This window comes from Dermacentor albipictus, chromosome 7, assembly GCF_038994185.2.
Source record: "Dermacentor albipictus isolate Rhodes 1998 colony chromosome 7, USDA_Dalb.pri_finalv2, whole genome shotgun sequence".
Lineage (NCBI taxonomy): Eukaryota > Metazoa > Arthropoda > Arachnida > Ixodida > Ixodidae > Dermacentor > Dermacentor albipictus.
In genome coordinates this window covers 134,110,804-134,126,466 of record NC_091827.1, presented here as the reverse complement: position 1 = coordinate 134,126,466, position 15,663 = coordinate 134,110,804, and the positions used below count along the sequence as shown (strand labels likewise).

Below are 15,663 nucleotides of genomic sequence, written 5' to 3'. Positions count from 1 at the left end.
CGTACTCCGACTCATCTTCGTCCCGTATCTTTCGGAAGAGATCCCAATCAGCGTACTTAAATACCCTAAGTGGGGCCGCTCTGATCCTGACTGATAACGCTACAATGTGAAGGTCACTCCCTAAATTTTCTTGCAAGTTAGTCCAGGCTGCGTCAGTGTTTCTAATAAAAGCCAGATATGGCATCGTGTCCCTCGAGACCGAGGTGCCTATCCTCGTGGGAAAGCAGGGGTCCACCACTAGGGTCAACGCGCAGTCTTCTGCCGTGCTCACTAAGTTCACTCCCTTCGCCGTTTGTATATTATAACCCCAGGCCATGTGCGGGGCATTGAAGTGTCCTGCCACTATCAGAGGGCTGTCACCCGCTATGGCGACAGCCCTGCCGAGCAGTCCGCGAAAACTCAGCCTCTGATCTGTCGGAGGGCTGTAGACATTGAGGACGAATATGCTCTGTTTGAACCTGCCGCTAGGGATTATCTCAACCAGCTGCGCCTCCAATCTAGTGCTAGCATCAGCTCTGCCTATTGTAATCTTGTGCTCCTGGAAGGAAATTGCCTTCTTAACCATCGTGATTACCCCTCTCCTACGGTTTCCTCTCGTCGAGACAACGCGGTAAACCGAGAAGGTCGCCTCCTCACAAAGGGTCTCCTGTAGGAGCAGGACATGCGGTTTGTCCGCTTGTGCTTTCACAAACTGTTGTGTTTCCCAAGCCTCTTGAAGCTGACGCAGTTCTATTGCCACAGAAATAATTTTTCTGTGTTGTCCGCCATTGTGCCTGAATTTAGTAAGCATCCCCTTGAGCGCGGTGCACTTGCCCGACGCCTCGGAATCCTGATTTGCTTTCTTAACCTTACCGGCCACCTTCAGTCTGCTTACGTCAACAAGTTTAGCCTCCCTTATCCCCATTCTGCGGTTGAGGGTAGCAATGGCCTCAGACTGCTTCTTGATGGTCTCGGATTGCTGCTCAATAGCTCCGGACTGTGTCTTAATCGCCTCCGCTAATTGATCGAGGAGTTCCGCAAGCGATCCTTTCGCGATGGTCGCGGCGGGAATAGAAGCTGACACGGACGCCTGCTGCATCAGCTCCACCGCAGCCTCGGTCGACTCGGGAGGGGGTGTTTTATGCTTTGCCTGACCCAGCACTGGTTTTAGTGCTGGTGCGGGCGACATGCTGCCATCACCGTTATGTGCTTTACGAATCAATTCGAGGTCTGCCCTCAACTCACGCATTTCCTCCTTAAGGTGCGCGTTCTCCTGCTTTAAAGCCGCAAGACGCGGATCCTCCATCTGCTCTGGCATTGTATCATGCGTTACCTTCTTTCCAGTCGTCGTCTCCGTGACCTTGTCCAGCCAGGTAGTTCCTCCTGGATGCGAACACTGGAGCGGGAGCGTCCTCGGGAACGGGAGCGCGCTCTGCTGTCGGCGCGCTCCCTGGATCGGGAGCGCCCTCTCATTGCCGAAAGGCCCCGGGAAGGGGCCGCGCCTGCCACGCTGGCATCACGTGATGCTGCAGCCACTTGCGCCTGTCGGGCGCGCCACCGGCGCCGCCGCCTCCGACTCACGATGTGCGGCACCTGGAAGCACTGGCTGCACCTGTGGTCGGCCGTCGGGTGCGCGCCTCCACAGATGGCGCACTTTGGGTCGCACTGATGATCTTCTGGTGGGGAAACCATGGCACAACCGCGGCATTTCCTTTTGTCTTCGCCGTTAGGGCAGACGTCTGCTCTATGGCCGAGCTCTCCACACGTGTAGCAAACGTCTACTTGCCTGCGATACAGGGCGCAAGGCAACATCACCGTCCCGCAGACCACGTGGTTCGGCACCCTTTGTCCATCAAAGAGCACAACGATCGTGGGGGTCTTCTTGATTCTTTGTACTTCTAATGCCTCGGGGTTTCGGTGGTTGACAACGAGCGCCTTTAAATCGGCGTCGCTGATCTCGGGGTCCACCCCCCGCACCACTCCCTTGCAGGTGTAATCCGATGCCGCCACGTATGCTGCCAGGTCGAAGGGGTCCTCCTTCGTGTGGATCCTCTGGATCCTGGCGTAGGCGCGGGCATTCGCTTCATGCAGCGTGGAAATAAACTAGGATGTTCTGGATGCTATTGGGGCACATCGTGTCATCCCGCACTTTCGCCGGCGCCAGGGCCGCCGCCATGGCCAGCGCCCGCGCAAGTTGTATCAAATCCGACTTTTTCAAGTCCAGCCGCCCTCGAGGTCGGACGATGATCTTGAATTGCTCCCTCGGTAATCTGGGGAGCGTCGAGGCAACCACGATAAGCTCCAACGCGCTCCGTGGTGGGGCAGTGCAGCTGCCGCGTTTCTCGCCTGTTTTCTTCGCTTCGGGCCCCGGCACCTTCGGCTCGCCCGGCCCGGTATTTTTCTTCTTTTTGCCCAGCGCTGTTACCCAGCCTGAGCACTCCACATCCTCCGGTCTATTATCCATGCCTTGAACAATCACCACGCTTGGATTGGAGGCCATAGCACCGCGTCTCGCCGCGACTCGCCGAGCGTCTCGAGCGAGCGTCTCGCCCAGCGGCCATCGCTCTGCCGTTAGGCTGAGCGCGTTAGGTTTAGCGGCACGCCAACGTGGTCCACCAGAAAACAGCTCGGAGAAAAGTCACAAAAGCACCCACCGGTGAAAGTTCGGTGTCCTCCGGTTCCCTGCGACCAACCACGTCGAATAATGCAATTGTGTAACGTGGTAGCCAAAAGAACTTGCCAAAAACATTTAACAAAGCGGCAGGCGATATTCAGCGAAGCGGCTTTTTTCCGGCTTCATAGTGAGCCCTGTTGTCTCGATGGCCTCTAGTACTGTCGGAAGCCGCCTAATATGATCGCCGAAGTTTCCAGCAAGAACGACGAAGTCATCCAAGTAAACAAGACAGGTGTGTCCTTGAAAGGCGTCGGCCTGCGGCGTTTCCCACTTCAACTCGAAATCATATTTAGTTAGATGTGTCAGCGGCACAGCGATTGGTGATTGGATTGGATTGGAGCCAACTTTATTTATGCCTGCAGTTGGGCGCTCGCGCGCCCCGAGGAGGGCCTACGTCATCCTCGAAGTCGCCGTTACTCGGCGCGGGTCTCCGCTCGCCGTTGCCGGCTCGCTGGGTTCGTGCCTTTCGAGCGCCTCGAGGACCTGCTGGACGGCCCAGAGCTGATCGTCTCGCTCGTAGCTCTTCGCGGCTGCCGCGAGCTGCGGTGGGAGCATTCTTGATTTTGCTTCTTCTGGATATTTAACGCAGTACCACAAGATGTGCGTGTAGTCTGCGGTCTCCCTCCTGCACACTCTGCACATATATTTCGGATATGTCTCGGGGTACATGTGATTCATCAGTCTCGGGCTCGGTAGCGATCCGGTCAGGAGCTTTCTCAGTACTACCGCCTCCGCTCGAATCAGTCTCGGGTGCGGGGGTGGGAGAGTCCTGCGAGCCAGGCGGTAGGCCTTCGCGATTTCATTGTAATCCGTCATGCGGTCCTTGGTTCCGAACCACGTCGGACGGTCTGTCGCCGGGGCGCAGTTGGTTAGCGCTCGCGCCGCTGCGTGTGCCGTCTCATTATGGTTCTCATTGCGTTCCGACGCGTCGCCCGCGTGCGCCGGGAACCACTTGAGTCCTACTTTTCATTCTTCTTGTTTGACCGCTCGCAGTGCGCGCTCAGCCTCCCTGCAGATTTGGCCTTTGGCGAAGTTTAGCACCGCCTGTCTTGAGTCACTCAGCACCGTCTGGCAGTCTGCGTCGGCGATGGCTACCTCCTCCGCTTGTTCCGCTTCGGTGCTTTTCACGCTCGCTGCCGTCCTCGTGGCGCCGGTGGACGCCTCTATGACGACCGCTGCGAAGGCGTTCCATTGGTATTCGGCAGCGTCCACGTACCACGCGTGTTCGTCGCTGGCATGCTGGTCGATGAGTGCCTTGGCCCTCACCGTTCTTCTTCCCTTGTTGAACTCGGGATTGACGTTCTTCGGTATTCGGTCGTTTCTGGTCGACTTGGTCTTGGTTTCGTCGAGCAGGTGCCGCAGCAGGTTCTGTCTTCCCGCTGTACATCTGCCCGTCTGCCGCGTTGCAGATCTCGTTCCACTGTTGCGTGCAGAGAGCGTGGCAGTGATCCTCGATCACTCTGTTCAGCTCCACCACCTTCTTTCTCAGGCTGCGGTTAAGCCATTTTTTCCAGCGATTGAGTATCGACTGCTTGGCTTCGATGAGGTGCGCAACCCGGCTGTCTATTTTGTCTATCTTCGCACCCGTTTCAATTTCTTTCGTCGCGTCGCGTGCACTCTTGGTGATTTCGGCCGTGCACGAGTCGATGTCTTCGATCTCATCGTCACCGTCACTCTTCTAGCTTCTGGCGTCTCGAAAGGCATCCCAGTCTATCAATCTGTGTGTTTTGATGCTGGTGTCGTTGTGCTCCGGTATGTTGATTTCCACGATGGTTTGGTCGCTGCCTAGGTCGGTCCCCGTGTTTCTCCAGGCGATCGCGCCCCGGATGTCGGCCTTGACAAACGTGAGGTCCGGAGTGGTGTCTCGGGACACGGAGTGGCCAATTCTCGTCGGATGTGTCGCGTCCGGGATGAGTGTGAATTCGAGTTCCGTGGCGTCTTGGTACAGGTCACGGCCTTTTGCTGTGTACTTGTTGTAGCCCCAGGCAGGGTTCATCGCGTCGAAGTCTCCGCACACGATCAGCGTTTTGCGGCCCGCTGCGGTGCTGGCTCTGTGCAGTAATGTCTTGAATCTCTGTTTTCTCTGCGATGGGTTGCTGTAGACGTTGAGGAGAAATATGCTTCCTTTTCTCTTCTTGCCCGGGATGATTTAGGTGAGTGTGGGCTCGATCTTGATATTGCTTTGCAGCTCGTGTTCGACGAACGTGAGTCCCTTCCTGACCATGGTGCACAGGCCTCTGCCGTCGGGCGGTCTCTTGTGCACTTTGTGGCCGGCGAGGGACGGTGCGTCGGTTAGTGTTTCTTGTAGTAGTAGTAACATCTGGCTTGCGCGCGGCATGTACGATGTACTGTTGGATGACTGCCTTCTTCCTTCCGAAGCCGCGACAGTTCCACTGCCACGCAGTTACACCTGCTGCTGCTGGTGTTGCGTTGGCGGCCATGATCGCGTTGGTGTGTACGAGGCTCCCTGGTTGGGTGGATGTTGCGCGAAGAGGGGCGCAAACGTCAAGTGGCTTACCATCGGCTGTAAGGTCCTTCCGATGTAGGCGAATCTGTTCGTGTTCGCGGCTTGGTAGGTCTCCATTGTTTCTTTCAATGCTGTCACTGCTGCAATGTTCGTCGTGATTAGCTGTTCGAGTTTGCTGAACGTCGCTTCGAATTTCGCTTCGAGGCTGTCGATGCGATCATTTTCTGTTCGCGTGCACGTGGCCTCGATGGCTCGCTTCTTCGGTGCCGGTTCCTCTATGGCTTTCTCCTGGATGTTCATTGTCATTTCCTCGGTCTTGCTTGTGCCTGGCGTGGGTCTCTGTAGAGGCTCGTTTTTGCATAGCAGCAACTGACGGATCTCGGCGATCTCTTTCGTGAGGTTGTTGATGATCGCTCGCAACGCCGCGTTTTCTTGTCTTAGGATCTCATTTGCCTCCCGCACCTTGTTCATATCTTCTTTTTTCGTGGTTTCGGTGATTTTCTGCGCGTTCCTTATATTGTTTCCTTAAGCTGCGTCGACCCAGCTCACTCGCTCAAGTGATAGTGACGCTTTCCTGCTGAGGCTTAGCTTGCAGTAGCTGCTGTCTCTGGGTTTGGGTGCATGGTTTTCCTATGGGGTCCTTGACTTTCGTGCATCTGGCGGCTTGTCGAGTGGCGGGAAATCCCTCTCCGGCTGCTGCTGGCGTTCGGCCTGTCGGCGCTCGCATTGTCGCTTGCGCACTACGTAGGGGATCTTGTAGTTCGCCTTGCAAGTTCGGTCTCTGGTCGGGTGTTCGTCTGCGCACAACTTACATTTTGGGGTACAGTGATGGTCTTCTGTACGGTTCGCGAGTCCGCAGGCCAGGCACGTCTTGAATGTGGGGGTCGGGCACACGCCCTTGCGGTGTCCCACTCGGCCGCACTGCTGGCAGACGTCGATCTGTTTCTTATAGAGGCGGCACGGTATCAGGGTGACTCCGTATCGGACGAAGTTCGGTACCTTGGGTCCCTGGAACACCACAATGTCGTGCTTCCACTCCTTTTTGCGGCCACTACTAGTGGGTTCCTCTCGTTGACGATGTTTCTATCTAGCTCGTCGGCGCTCGCGTCGATGGGGATGCCTCTGATGACGCCCTTTACGGTGTCGTGAGGTGCCATGCGATATGCGCAGCGATTGGTGAGAAATGCTTGACAAAACGCCTGAGATAGGCACACATCTACGCACTGCTTTGTCGATGGGCTGCGGGAACATTGCGATGACAGCTGTCTTCTGCGAGTCAGGGTGGACACCAAATATGCTGACGAAGTCGCAGAGCGGCACTTTTCCGGCTTCATAGTTTAGCCCTGTTGTCTTGAAGGCCTCTAGTAGTGTCGCAAGCTGCCTAATATGATCGCCGAAGTTTCCTGCAAGAATCACGACGTCACCAAAGTAAACAAGACAGGTGTGCAACTTCAATCCTGCTAAAACCATGTCCATCATGCGCTAGAATGTTGCAGGTGCCGCACACAGTCCAAATGACATAGTCTTGAACTCATAGAGGCCGTCTGGCGTAATAAAGGCGTTTTTTTGGCGATCTGTTGGCCAGTAGCCAGACTTGAGGTTTACTGACGAGAAATATTTAACGTTGCAGAGCCCGTCCAATGCGTCGTCTTCCCTTGGGAGGGGGTATAGTCCTTCTTTGTGATCTTGTTAGTCGACGATAATCGACGCAGAAACGCAGGGTTCCGCCTGTTTTCTTCACCAAGACTACAGGATATGCCCACAAGCTTTTCGACGGCTGGTTGATGTCATCTTGAAGTATTTCGTCGACTTGTTGCCCGATAGCTTCGCGTTCTGGCATCGAAACTCGATAAGGGCTCTGGCGGCGTGGTCGAGAGCGCTCTTCGGTTATTATGTGATGCTTTGCAAGTGGTGTTTGTCGAATCCTTGACGATGTAGAAAAGCAGTCTTTGTATCGTCGGAGAAGACTTCTGAGCTGCTGCTGGTTACTCAGGGGCAGGCTTCGATTTATGCTAAAGTCTGGTTAGAGAACTCTGATCGTCAGTGTCGATTCCTCGATGTATGCAATCGTCATGCCTTTGTTGATATTCTTGAACTCCTGGCTGAAGTTTATCAGCATTACTTTCGTTTTCCCTTCATGCTCCCTGCGATCCCTGTTGCGACGCAAATTTCACGGCCGAGCAGTAGACCTTGGCCGTTCTCGATGACGCCTTCTACATCTGCGCGTGTTTCGCTGCCGATGGAAATGCCAATTCTGGAGTGAGGCGGGCTGCACTCTTGGTCCTCAAGTACACTCAAGGAACCCTGACTGGAAGACCTCTCCGTCGGTATGGCTTGGTCTGTGGACGGTGTTATCGACTTCGACCTCAGGCCGATGATGGCGCCGTGTTGATTCAGGAAGTCCATCCCGAGAGTTACTTCTCGCGAGCACTGTTGGAGGAGAACAAGCGTTGCAACGTAGGTCCGGTCATGGACTGTAATTCTTGCCGTGCGGATTCCGGTCGCCCTTGTGAGGCGTCTTCCAGCTGTCTGAATTTGAAGACCGTCCCATGTAGTCTTGACTTCCTTCAGCTTGGCGGCGAATAATTCACTGATGACGGAGTAGTCAGCTCCTGTGTTCACTAAGGCGGTGACTGCGTGGCCGTCGAGATGCACGTCGAGGTCGGTTGTTTTTTGCCTTTAGTTGCAGTTAGTTCTTGGCGTGCGATGTCGGCAGCGTTGTGATGACGTGTGCCTGCTTTGATTCCAGGCTTCGTTTGGATGGCGGCGTGTCGTTTTTATGCTGTCGAGAGTCTCTTGGGCGTCTTCGGCGGCGGCGGAGGATATTCATTAGTTCAATGAACAGTAACCACACCTCCGTCTGTTGTGTCTTCAAGTACGCAGCAGCCTACTTGCAAGAGCACATGTTTATTGCCACTTGCAATACAACGGAAAAGAAGCACAAGGCACTTACGTGGCCGTCTTATATAGCTATACAGTGCCACTAATCAGTGACATCACAGACACACACACACACAAGCACGTGCGCTCTATCTAAGATACACAATTCAAGACTTCAGTGACGTCAGAGTGCCACTGCCGGTTCTATCTAAGAGGTGATGACACAACACTCCCTTCACCCCCCCCCCTGAAGTGTTCTTAGTAGCGGTCAGGCGGTCGTCTTTGCCTGGTGCTGCGTCGAAGCTCCTGTTGGGAAGATGGCGATGCGCCACCGCTGGACTTCCCGCCTGCAGGCGATGGGTACGGAGGGGTGGCCTGTCTGTCGGTAGCTGCTGCCTTCTCACCTGCTTGATCGGTGTCAGGCGTCTTTTGCGCACCTTCGTCGTTTACAGGGTGTGCACCTAGAGACCTGCGAGGGACAATGTCATGGCTACATGCTGGCGTTTCGGTGTTTGGAGACGGCGCCTGAACCGTCTCTCGCGCTCTGCCATCGTTTACAGGGTGTGCAGCTTGAGACGTGCGAGACACAATGTCTTGGCTACATGCTGGCGTGTTTGGAGATGGTGCATGAACCGATTGCGGGAAGCAGTCCTGAAATGTTCGCGGTCGCAGTTTATCAACATGAACGTACCGCTCTTCGTTCCCTATCCCGACCACATAAGTGTTTGAACTCACACGTTTATTTACCTTGCCGCTCAACCACTCCCCTTCCCTGAGTCGTAGACCCTGTACAAGGACGCCTTCTCCTTCCTCAAAGTCCCTCCACGCCCCTCGTCGCTGATTTGCCGACTGATTTGTTCGCTTAAGTTTTTCTTTCATCCTTTGCTCGATGTCCGGATGGAGAAGGCTCAACCTTGTCCTAGGTTTCCGCGATAATAATAGCCGGGCTTGTGCGTCTTCAGTGACCCCTGTTGGCGTGTTGCTATAATTGAATAGGAACTGGTCGATCCGGTGTTGGAGAGACTTCATCTGCCCATTTCTTTGTTCGTCCATGACCTGCTTAAGAAGATTTTTTTAAAGTCTGTACACAACGTTCCGCGCTGCCATTCGATGCTGGGTGATAAGGAGGCGATTTAGTGTGCCGAATGCCATTCCGTCTCATGAATGTCTCGAAAAGTGCTGATGTAAACTGCGGGCCATTGTCTGTGACCACTTCTTCCGGTAACCTGTACGCGGCAAATACCGTGCGCAGCTTCTCTCTTGTCTTTTCACTACTAGTTGACTTCATGACAAACACTTCAACCCACTTTGAATAGGAGTCAACTAGCACTAGAAACCAATGTTGGTCACGATGACCAAAATCTAAGTGCACACTCTCCCACCGGCGCCTCGACACTCCCCATGACATTAGAGGAACTTTTGGTGCCGCATTTTGGGTCAACTGGCATGTGACACATTCTTCCACTGTTTGTTCAACGTCTTGCGTAAGGCGGGGCCACCACACGTGGCCTCTAGACAGCATTTTCAGGCGTGCCATTCCAGAATGGCCTTCATGCAACAACGCTAGCACTTTTCCGCGAAGAGACATTGGCACCATCACTCGATTTCCCCACGTCACGCATTTTCTGTCAACAGAAAGCTCACTTCGTCGCACAAAATATGGCGCCAAAGCATCATCAGCCACTTTCGAAGGCCAGCCGACCTGCGTGTAAAACAACACCTTAGATAACAGCTTGTCTTTGCTTGTTTGCCCTCTAATGTCTTCTGCCGAGAGTGGGAGCTCGTCCAGAGTAGAAAAACCTATGTACACGTAGCACACGTCATCTGTGCACCCGCCAGCTGTGTTCGGAAGCGGCAGGCGTGAAAGTGCGTCAGCGTTGCCGATCTCCCGCGATTTGCGATAAACCCATGTGTAGTCATAAGCAGCAATCTGTAAGGCCCAACGCTGCACGCGTGCCGCCGACATAGCAGGAATTTGCTTACCGTGTCCTAATAGCCCCACTAAGGGTTGATGGTAGGAGTAGATCCGAAATTTCCGCCCGAAAAGGTACTTGTGCAACTTCTTTAGCCCATACACGACAGCCAGGGCTTCTTTTTCGATATGGGCGTACGCCTGCTCCGTTTTAGTCAGAGTCTTAGACGCAAAAGCGATTGGTCTTTCTTCAGATCTTTCCTTGTGAAAAAGGACTGCGCCTAAACCATACGAAGACGCGTCGCAAACCAACCCTAGCTCCCTGGAAGGGTCAAAGTAGGCGAGTACGGATGCACTGAGCAGCCAGCCCTTGGATTCTTTGAAGGTTTTTTCTGCGGACGCTGTCCAGTTCCACTTAACATTCTCAGCTAGCAAGTCATATAATGGTTTAAGCTGTGCAGACATGTTCGGCACGAATTTCCCATAGAAATTTAACAAGCCTAAGTAGGTGCGTAGCTCGTTCTTGTTTTTTGGCGTTAGTTCATCCTTGATAGCGCGCACCTTGTCTTCTGAAGGACGGATTCCTCTGTCATCAATCACGTGACCTAAATAGGTCACCGCCTTCGCAAAAAACTTGCATTTCTCCTTCCGCAATTTCCCACCCCGTTCCTTGAACCATGTCAGCACAGCTTCGACCTTGTTATAGCATTCTTCCTTTGTTTCTCCTGCTATTAACACATCATCAAGATAACATGAAACTCTGTCTAAACCCTTTAACATGTCATCCATCACTGCTTGGAAAATAGACGGAGCACTTGTTATTCCGTTCGGCAGACCAGTGTATCGAAAAAGGCCTAGGTGGGTGTTCACAGTGACCAAAGGATGCGAATCAGGGTGCAGTTGCAACTGTAGGTACGCTGTAGAAAGGTCAAGAACAGTAAAACATTTGCATCCGTGCAGCGTGACAAAAACATCTTCCAACGTTGGCAAAGGGTAATAATCGGTTCTCAGACAACGGTTTACAGTCACTTTGTAGTCTCCGCATATGCGAACTTTGTTGTTAGCCTTGAGTACGACTACTAGGGGCGTAGCCCAATCGCTTTGCTGTACAGGCACCAGTACTCCCGATCCCACCAGTGAATGCGATTCCTGTGCTACGGCGTCCCTGAGTGCAAATGGCACAGGTCGATGCTTACAGAAAACAGGTGTACTGCTGTCTTTTAGCACTAAGTTCACCGATGTGTCAGCTGTCAGTCCTAGTGCCGGCTCAAACACTTTCGAAAATTGTTCGATGACAGCGGCTGATTTATCAAGACCGATATTACACACGCTCGCCCAATCCAGCTTCAAAGCCTCTAGCCAATTACGTCCCAACAACAAGGTGTCACACATTTGTGGTGTTTGGACTACAATTAAAGGCAAGGTCGCTGTTTGGCCATTGTGCTCTGCTCGCACCGTCACCTTGCCTGTAATTGCCAGCGGGACGCCTCCGTACGTTTTTAGCCGTAAACTACAACTTTCTAGAGGTAAATCAGACCAATATTGCCGGTACAACGTTTCTGGTACGATAGACACAGATGTTCGTGTGTCAACTTGCATTTTGACATTCCTACCTGCCACTCTAACTTTCACAATGTAGCTACCGTCATTAGTGCTACATGAAAAAATATGGCTCAGCAAGATATCGTCCTCACCACCTATATTGTCCGAGTCACAGGAGCCTTCTAAGCCAGTGCTCTCTTCAAGGGCGTGTACCGAACGTGGCGTCGTTCTGCAGACCCTTGCCAGGTGTCCCACCTTTTTGCAGGCCCGGCATCAATATTTGCGAAAGGGGCAGGTTGCGGCGGTATGCGTTGATCCGCAACGGAAACAGTCAGTTGATTCGGCTTGCCGCTCCGTGTGCTTGCTAGCTGCCCGTCTTGCCCATGCAGTGGCCTCGGGTTTTCTTTGTTGGGGTTGCTGGACCAAGTTCACCTCGCTGAGGTCTTTAGGATGAATCTTCCTTGTTTCGGTGCGAGCGAGTTCCGCGCTTTTGGCAAGGTCATAAGCAGCTTGGAACGTCAGGGCACACTTCTTGAGGAGCTCCGCTTGTGCTGTTTTGTTTCTCAGCCCGGCCACGAACCGATCCCGCAAAGCGTCATCCAGGAATTGCCCGAACTCTCAGGATGCAGCCAACCTTTTCAGTTCTAATGCAAACGTAGCAACTGGTTCGTTTTCTTGCTGCGACCTACTGTTGAACCGGAACCTTTCCGCTATCACCAAGGGCTTCGGTGAATAGTGCCCTTGGAGAGCCCTGACCAGTTCGTCGTATGTTTTGGCTTCGGGCTTCACTGGGGCCTGCAAATTCTTCAACGTGCGGTAGGTCTGTTTTCCAATGGCCGTCACAAAAGCGGATACCTTCAAGGCGTCGCTCACCTGGGTGGCACGGATGTAGTGTTCAAAGCGTTCCACATAAGATTCGAAGTCTTCGTCTCCCTCCTCCGTGAACGGCTCAAAGCGGCCGAAGGAAGCCATGGTAGTCCGCCTAGACGCCTGCTGTTCCCAAACTGCTAGAGCCGCAAGCAACGCTTCAGCCGTGGCCTGGTTATCATCCGCTATGAGTATCCCATCATCGTCGCCACTGTTGTGTCTTCAAGTACGCAGCAGCCTACTTGCCAGAACACATGTTTATTGCCACTAGCAATACAACGGAAAAGAACCACAAGGCACTTACGTGGCCGTATTATATAGCTATACAGTGCCACTAATCAGTGACATCACAGACACACACACAAGCACGTGCGCTCTATCTAAGATACACAATTCAAGACTTCAGTGACGTCAGAGTGCCACTGCTGGTTCTATCTTAGAGGTGATGACACAACACTGTCAATTGCTACTTTTAGTTTTCTGAATATGGGCTTGCGACCGGCCCTCACTTGGCCAGCGTATGGACGGTGCCGCGGCGAGAGGTAGTGGCCTGGTGACGACGAACGGTACGGTGGTCGAGGGCTCCACTCAGTAGCGGCAGGTTAGTCGGCAATATCACGAGGGCGCGGCGCATTGACGGCGAACTCTCGCAGTGCCATTTCGCGGTAACGCCATCGGCGGTGTATGTGGCCGGATTCTCCGCAGCGATATCAGGGCGGACGGTGGTCGGGGGCGCGGCAAATGTCCGTCTTCCTCGCGTAGCTGCGCTGGGTGACGCGTGGGCGCGCTGGCGGCGGCGGGGGTGCACGACGGAATTGTCGCATTACAGGGCCTTGGCGCGGCCTGAGAGGGGGACCTTGACGGCGGGCGACGGCGGCGTAGGTCATCGCTTCCGGCTGGGGATGCAGTGATTGTGGATTTATCTAAGGAAGTCCAAGGGATCGCTGAACCTCTGCTTTATCGATGGCGGCAATTGTGGCCACTTGAGGCTGTGCCCTTGGAAAGAGCTTCTGCAGTTCCTCGCGAACAACCGCTCTGATAGTCTCTCGGTGGTTGTCGCTGCCGAGTACTTGAACGTCAGTGTGGCTTGCTGTCAGTGGTCGGCAATCATATTGCCTTGTGCCCATATCGAGTGTGTTCTCAGTAGTTGCGGCCCGGAAATAAATTCGGCAACAGTCTTAGGTGGGCCGCGTATCAATCCAGCGAAGCGTTGTTGCTTCTAATCGTGCATCTGGACGCGACTTCTTGCTTTTCTGGATGTCTGGGTCGGCGTGTCGAAAGAGGCGAGTCATCTCCTCCGTAAAGATCGCGATATTATCTTTCGGCAGCTGCAGCGGGTTTGCAGTAGAGCTTCGGCTCGCTCGTTGCGCAGGCTGCTCTTGAACGTCTGCAAGAAGCCTTCGCGGAACAGGTCCCATGTAGTCAGTAATGATTCCCGAGTTCTCAAACCACGTGCTGGCAGCGGCTTCTAAGGCGAAGTACACATGCCGGAGCTTCTCGTCGGAGTTCCTCTTGTTGAATGCAGTGACCCTTTTATATGTTTTCAGCCAGTTATCCGTGTCTTCAAATGATGATCCATGGAAGGTCGGTGTCTCCCTGGGCTGTTTCAGCATGATAGGTGACGCTGGGGCTGCCATAGGGGTTGGCTTGGCGATGAACATCCTGGTCGTCTCAGGCAAAAGTCCATGCTTTGGGGCAGTCCTTGTAGCCTACGGCTACCTCGCTGGTCCTTGGCGACGTTGGTGTTGTCTTCCGCGTTCGGGCTTGGGTTGCGGCTCTCTGGGGGCGCCCGGTACATTAACGCAAAGCACCTCTGGGAACTACAGCTGGGAATTACTGCATCTGAAATGCTTACACTACAGCAAGGTGTCCCACAAGGTTCAAAGTTAGGTACGCTATTATTTGTTATTTACGTGAATGATATTGTCACGTAGTAGAGACGGCGAAGAACACAGTACCAATACTCCAAATGATCAAATTAACTTTCATTGGGCAAACCTGTGCCCACAAGAACAGGAAACGACTAAAGTACAACCATAGCGGCGAACACAGTCGGCTATCGTCGAAATCTGACCTGCTCGTAAAGCGCATTGCCTTTTACACATGCGCCATAGAAGGTTCCAGATTAATCGCTAGTGCCCGCGCGTATTCCAGAAAGTTCTACACAATTGGCGTCACACATGCAATCAGATTACACAGGCTTCGGAGACAACAGACAGTAGCAAGAACCGTCGATAACATTCTAGAAACTTCTGATAAATGCGGGCGCGTCCCACACTGAGCGATAACATTTCTTAGATGACGAAAAGCGGTCATCCAAAAAACGTATACAAGTACACGTGCCAATGTTGCAGATATACCAGCTTTCCAAGAAGCTGCGATGCATGCAAATGATACAGATGTCTTCTTTACAACCGATAGCACAACATAATTGGAGCAGTGTGCAAATAAATACATATCTTTGTTATCTGACTGGTTGATCACCAATGAACTCCAGCTGAATGCAAATAAGACAAAATATTTCTAGTGCACCGAATAAGGTAATTGAGGGCAGACTACAAGTGAAATCCAACATCTTCCTTATGAAACATGTCAAACATCAAAAATTGTTGGGAATACATTTTAGTGAAGAATTATCATGGAATACACATGTCAATTTCGTTTGCAGTGAATTATCAAACATTATTGGTGTAATCTATACAATTGCACACCCGATCCCTCTATGGCTGAAACAGCAACTGTTTAATACACTTATTGATTCAAAACTTTGCTACGGAATACTGCCATGGGGTACAACTACCAGGTCAAAATACACGACATTGATAACCTCAGAAAAAAAAGGCTATTCGCCTATATGCAAGTTACTATGGCTGTTTTTCACAAGTAAGAACGGCGCCATCATTAAAAAATGACATACGCCGTGCGGACAGGATGTACTATATGCAACTACTAGAAATCCGAAAGAGAAACCCAAGCGCACAATGTATTGAACGTAACTTCTCCGGATACTTCTTGCGACATAGCCGAGAACACACGCCGTAAACAAGGACCAATTACGGGGAACGTAAATTTGTATATCAATCCACAAAAATAGTGAACAGATACAGTGAATTCGTATTCTTGCATACTTCTTCAAGGGCGTTCAAAAGAAATAAGAGAATGGTTAAACAGGGAAGACATATATTGTGAAATTGAATAATTAATCTTGTAAAGTGAACAACGTTTCTGCCATGAATTACACGTAATTTTTCTTCAAGGTGCACATGATATAATTTCATGTAGTGTTCTTATTGTTGCGTCTCCTTTGTATTCACACATATATATTTGTATGCATCCATGTGT

At 52.4% G+C, this 15,663-nt stretch overlaps 1 protein-coding gene, 1 long non-coding RNA gene and 1 pseudogene across 7 annotated transcripts in view; 1 reads left to right on the top strand and 2 right to left on the bottom strand.

Annotated features, from left to right (window-relative positions):
• Nucleotides 1-15,663, bottom strand: part of LOC135911538 (chymotrypsinogen B-like) — a 799,265-nt gene that overhangs the window by 332,996 nt on the left and 450,606 nt on the right. The gene's annotated exons all lie outside the window — the stretch shown is intronic.
• LOC135911540 (uncharacterized) overlaps nt 1-15,663 on the top strand; it is a 302,235-nt gene that overhangs the window by 39,676 nt on the left and 246,896 nt on the right. The window lies entirely within an intron of this gene.
• Nucleotides 9,677-12,582, bottom strand: LOC135911526 (uncharacterized; annotated as a pseudogene).